The sequence below is a fragment of the Rhipicephalus microplus genome, chromosome 8 (assembly GCF_043290135.1).
Source record: "Rhipicephalus microplus isolate Deutch F79 chromosome 8, USDA_Rmic, whole genome shotgun sequence".
In the NCBI taxonomy this organism is placed as follows: Eukaryota; Metazoa; Arthropoda; class Arachnida; order Ixodida; family Ixodidae; genus Rhipicephalus; species Rhipicephalus microplus.
In genome coordinates this window covers 125,542,991-125,549,374 of record NC_134707.1, presented here as the reverse complement: position 1 = coordinate 125,549,374, position 6,384 = coordinate 125,542,991, and the positions used below count along the sequence as shown (strand labels likewise).

The 6,384-nt window shown below is 52.3% G+C and overlaps 1 non-coding gene across 1 annotated transcript; it reads right to left on the bottom strand.

The window, feature by feature from the left end:
• On the bottom strand, positions 1-74 carry TRNAS-GCU (transfer RNA serine (anticodon GCU)). The gene has a single exon. It is a non-coding gene; the product is annotated as a tRNA-Ser (tRNA).
• Positions 75-6,384: the final 6,310 nt, after the last annotated feature.

Genomic DNA, 6,384 nt, shown 5'->3' with positions numbered 1-6,384 from the left:
CACTCCCGGGAGGGCTCGAACCTCCAACCTCTCGGTTAGCAGCCGATCGCGCTAGCCAATTGCGCCACGGAGACGGTCGTGCTCCACTCTCACCACCATCAGAACATATCCTAAAAGCTATCAGCGCAACAAAAAAAGCAACACACAACTCCCGAAAGGGCTCGAACCTTCAACCTTTCGGTTGACAGCCGATCGCGCTAGCAAATTGTGCCACGGAGACAGTCTGCTCCTGTCTCACCACCATCAGAACATTTCTTCAGAGCTATCAGCCCAAGGAAAAAGAAGCGCCGCACCACCACCGGGTGGGCTCGAACCTCCAACCTTTCGGTCAACTGCAGATCGTGCTAGCCAATTGCGCCACGGAGACAGTCCTCCTCCACTATCACCACCATCAGAACATTTCTTCAGAGCTATCAGCCCAAAGGAGAAAAAGCGCCCACCACCACCGGGTGGGCTCAAACCTCCAAACTTTCGGTTAACAGCCCATCGTACTAGCCAATTGCGCCATGGGGACAGTCGTGCTGCACTCTCACCACCATCAGAACATATCTTCAAAGCTATCAGCGCAAAGAAAAAAAGCCACACACCACTCCCGGGAGGGCTCGAACCTCCAACCTTTCCGTTAACAGCCGATCGCGCTAGTAAATTGCGCCACGGAGACATCGTGCTCCACTCTCACCACCATCAGAACATATCTTCAAAGCTATCAGTGCAAAAAAAGCAACACACCACTCCCGGGAGGGCTCTAACCTCCAACCTTTCGGTTAACAGCCGATCGCGCTAGCCAATAGCGCCACGGATACAGTCGTGCCCCAATCTCACCACCATCAGAACATATCTTCAAAGCTATCAGCGCAAAGAAAAAACGCAACACACCACTCCCGGAAGAACTCGAACCTCCAACCTTTCGGTTAACAGCCGATCGCGCTAGCCAATTGCGCCACAGAGACATCGTGCTTCACTCTCACCACCATCAGAACATATCTTCAAAGCTATCAGCGCAAAGAAAAAAGCAACACACCATTCCCGGGAGGGCTCGAACCTCCAACCTTTTGGTTAACAGCCGATCGCGCTAGCCAATAGTGCCATGGAGACGGTCGTGCTCCACTCTCACCACCGTCAGAACATTTCTTCAGAGCTATCAGCCCAAAGTAAAGAAAGAGCCGCCCCACCACCGCGTGGCTCGAACCTCCAACCTTTCGGTTAACAGCCAAACGGGCTAGCCAATGGCGCCACGGAGACAGTCGTGCTCCACTCTCACCACCATCAGAACATATCTTCAAAGCTATCAGCGCAAAGAAAAAAGCAACACACCACTCCCGGGAGGGCTCGAACCTCCAACCTTTCGGTTAACAGCCGATCGCGCTAGCAAATTGCGCCACGGAGACATTGTGCTCCACTCTCACCACCATCAGAACATATTTTCAAAGCTATCAGCGCAAAAAAAGCAACACACCACTCGCGGGAGGGCTCGAACCTCCAACCTTTCGGTTAACAGCCGATCGCGCTAGCCAATAGCGCCACGGAGACAGTCGTGCGCCAATCTCACCACCATCAGAACATATCTTCAAAGCTATCTGCGCAAAGAAAAAGCGACACACCACTCGCGGGAAGGCTCGATTTTCCAATTTTTCGGTTAACGGCCGAACGTCCTAGCCAATTGCGCCACGGAGACAGTCGTGCTCCACTCTCACCACCGTCAGAACATTTCTTCGGAGCAATCAGCGCAAAGAAAAAAATGCGCCGCACCACCAGCGGGTGGGCTCGAACCTCCAACCTTTTGGTTAACATCCGATCGCGCTAGCCAATTGCGCCACGGAGACAGGCGTGCTCCACTATCACCACCATCAGAACATATCTTCAAAGCTATCAGCGCAAAAAAGCAACACACATTCCCTGGAGGGCTCGAACCTCCAACCTTTCGGTTAACAGCGAATCGCGCTAGCCAATTGCGCCACGGAGACAGTCCTGCTACACTCGCACCACCATCAGCACATATCTTGAAAGCTATCAGCCCAAAGAAACAAGCGACACACCACTCCCGGGAGGGCTCGAAACTCCAATTTTTCGGTTAACGGCCGAACGTGCTAGCCAATTGCGCCACAGAGACAGTCGTGCTCCACTCTCACCACCGTCAGAACATTTCTTCAGAGCTATCAGCGCAAAGAAAAAAAAGTGGCGCACCACCGGCGGGTGGGCTCGAACCTCCAACGTTTCGGTTAACAGCCGATCGCGCTAGCCAATTGCGCCACGGAGATGGTCGTGCTCCACTCTCACCACCATCAGAACATATCTTCAAAGCTATCAGCGCAAAGAAAAAAGCAACACACCACTCCCGGGAGGGCTCAAACCTCCAATTTTTCGGTTAACAGCTGAACGTGCTAGCCTATTGCGCCACGGAGACAGTCGTGCTCCACTCTCACCACCATCAGAACATATCTTAAAAGCTATCAGCGCAACGAAAAAAGCAACACACAACTCCCGGGAGGGCTCGAACCTTCAACCTTTCGGTTGACAGCCGATCGCGCTAGCAAATTGTGCCACGGAGACAGTCTGCTCCTCTCTCACCACCATCAGAACATTTCTTCAGAGCTATCAGCCCAAGGAAAAAGAAGCGCCGCACCACCACCCGGTGGGCTCGAACCTCCAACCTTTCGGTCAACTGCAGATCGTGCTAGCCAATTGCGCCACGGAGACAGTCCTCCTCCACTATCGCCACCATCAGAACATTTCTTCAGAGCTATCAGCCCAAAGGAAAAAAAGCGCCCACCACCACCGCGTGGGCTCGAACCTCCAAACTTTCGGTTAACAGCCCATCGCACTAGCCAATTGCGCCACGGAGACAGTCGTGCTGCACTCTCACCACCATCAGAACATATCTTCAAAGCTATCAGCGCAAAGAAAAAAAGCCACACACCACTCCCGGGAGGGCTCGAACCTCCAACCTTTCCGTTAACAGCCGATCGCGCTAGTAAATTGCGCCACGGAGACATCGTGCTCCACTCTCACCACCATCAGAACATATCTTCAAAGCTATCAGCGCAAAAAAAAGCAACACACCACTCCCGGGAGGGCTCTAACCTCCAACCTTTTGGTTAACAGCCGATCGCGCTAGCCAATAGCGCCACGGATACAGTCGTGCCCCAATCTCACCACCATCAGAACATATCTTCAAAGCTATCAGCGCAAAGAAAAAACGCAACACACCACTCCCGGAAGGACTCGAACCTCCAACCTTTCGGTTAACAGCCGATCGCGCTAGCCAATTGCGCCACAGAGACATCGTGCTCCACTCTCACCACCATCAGAACATATCTTCAAAGCTATCAGCGCAAAGAAAAAAGCAACACACCACTCCCGGGAGGGCTCGAACCTCCAACCTTTTGGTTAACAGCCGATCGCGCTAACCAATAGTGCCATGGAGACGGTCGTGCTCCACTCTCACCACCATCAGAACATATCTTCAAAGCTATCAGCGCAAAGAAAAAAGCAACACACCACTCCCGGGAGGGCTCGAACCTCCAACCTTTCGGTTAACAGCCGATCGCGCTAGCAAATTGCGCCACGGAGACATCGTGCTCCACTCTCACCACCATCAGAACATATTTTCAAAGCTATCAGCGCGAAAAAAGCAACACACCACTCGCGGGAGGGCTCGAACCTCCAACCTTTCGGTTAACAGCCGATCGCGCTAGCCAATAGCGCCACGGAGACAGTCGTGCCCCAATCTCATCACCATCAGAACATATCTTCAAAGCTATCTGCGCAAAGAAAAAGCGACACACCACTCGCGGGAGGGCTCGAATTTCCAATTTTTCGGTTAACGGCCGAACGTCCTAGCCAATTGCGCCACGGAGACAGTCGTGCTCCACTCTCACCATCGTCAGAACATTTCTTTGGAGCAATCAGCGCAAAGAAAAAAATGCGCCGCACCACCAGCGGGTGGGCTCATACCTCCAACCTTTTGGTTAACATCCGATCGCGCTAGCCGATTGTGCCACGGAGGAAGCGTGCTCCACTATCACCACCTTCAGAACATATCTTCAAAGCTATCAGCGCAAAAAAGCAACACACATTCCCTGGAGGGCTCGAACCTCCAACCTTTCGGTTAACAGCGAATCGCGCTAGCCAATTGCGCCACGGAGACAGTCCTGCTACACTCGCACTACCATCAGCACATATCTTGAAAGCTATCAGCCCAAAGAAACAAGCGACACACCACTCCCGGGAGGGCTCGAAACTCCAATTTTTCGGTTAACGGCCAAACGTGCTAGCCAATTGCGCCACAGAGACAGTCGTGCTCCACTGTCACCACCGTCAGAACATTTCTTCAGAGCTATCAGCGCAAAGAAAAAAAAGTGGCGCACCACCAGCGGGTGGGCTCGAACCTCCAACCTTTCGGTTAACAGCCGATCGCGCTAGCCAATAGCGCCACGGAGACAGTCGTGCTCCACTCTAACCACCGTCAGAACACTTCTTCAGAGCTATCAGCACAAAGAAAAACAAGCGCCGCACCACTCCTGGGAGGGCTCAAACACTCAACCTCTCGGTTAACAGCCAATCGTGCTCGCGAATCGCGCCACGGAGACAGTCGTGCTCCACTCTCACCACCATCACAACATATCTTCAAAGCTATCAGCGCAAAAAAAGCAACACACCACTCCCGGGAAGGCTCGAACCTCCAACCTTTCTGTTAACAGCGAATTGCCCTAGCCAATTGCGCCACGGATACAGTCCTGCTCCACCCTCACCACCATCAGCACATATCTTCAAAGCTATCAGCCCCAAGAAAAAAAAGCGTCGCACCCCTACCGGGTGGGCTCAAACCTCCAACCTTTCGGTTAACAGCCGATCGCACTAGCCAATTGCGCCACGGAGACAGTCGTGCTTTACTCTCAACCCCGTCAGAACATTTCTTGAAAGCTATCAGCCCAAAGAAGAAGAAGAGCTGCACCACCACCGGGTGGGCTCGAACCTCCGACCTTTCGGTTAACAGACGATCACGCTAGCCAATTGCGCCACGGAGACAGTCGTGCTCCACTCTCACCACCATCAGAACATATCTTCAAAGCTATCAGCGCAAAGAAAAAAACGACACACCACTCTCGGGAGGGCTCGAAACTCCATTTTTTTGGTTAACCGCCGAACGTGCTAGCCAATTGCGCCACGGAGACAGTCGTGCTCAACTCTCACCACCATCAGAACATATCTTCAAAGCTATCAGCCCATAGAGAAAAAAGCCCGCACCACCACTGGGTGGGCTCGAACCTCCAACCTTTCGGTTAACGGCCGAACGCGCTAGCCAATTGCGCCATTGAGACAGTCCTGCTCCACTCTCACCACCGTCAGAACATTTCTTCAGAGCTATCAGCCCAAAAAAAAAGAAAGCGCCGCACCACCACCGCGTGGCTCGAACGTCCAATTTTTCGGTTAACAGCCGATCGCGCTAGCCAATTGCGCCACGGAGACAGTCGTGCTCCACTCTCACCACCATCAAAACATATGTTCAAAGCTATCAGCGCAAAGAAAAAAGCAACACACCACTCCCGGGAGGGCTCGAACCTCCAACCTTTCGGTTAACAGCCGATCGCGCTAGCCAATCGCGCCACGGAGACAGTCGTGCTCCTCTCTCACCACCATCAGAACTTAGCTTCAAACCTATCAGCGCAAAGAAAAAATTCCGCCATCTCCATGAAGTGAATGATGATGAGTGGGCGAAGCTCCGGAGGTAAACCTGGTAAACCATGAATCCTCTGTACATTTTGCCCACTCGATTTTATTACATCGCTCCCCCTAGCGTACGTCGCCGCACTAAATCGAACGATTGCCTTCAACCAATGACACGCGCCATATGTGACATCATTCCTATTTTATAAGATCTCGCGTCTTTCATCAACTACAAGTGCCGCTTTCTAGTTTATAACATTTTGCATCTTTTCATCATCAGCTACAAGTACCACCATCTAGTAAACACTACAAGAACTAAACGATAGGTGGCTACATACAGAAGACGGTACCGCCATCTAGTGAACACTGCAAGAAGTAAACTACAGGTGGCTACATACAGGGGACGGTACCGCCATCTAGTGAACACTGCAAGAACTAAACTAGAGGTGGCTACATACAGGCTACAGGGGACGCGCAGCCCAAACCCTAAGGAGCTTCGCCCCTAAAAAAGCAACACACCACTCCCGGGAGGGCTCGAATCTCCAACCTTTCGGGTAACAGCCGATCGCGCTAGCCAATTGCGCCATGGAGACAGTTGTGCTCCACTCTCACCACCATCAGAATATATCTTCAAAGCTATCAGCCCAAAGAAAAAAAAGCAACACACCACTCCCGCGAGGGCTCAAACCTCCAACCTTCCAGTTAACAGCCATTCGC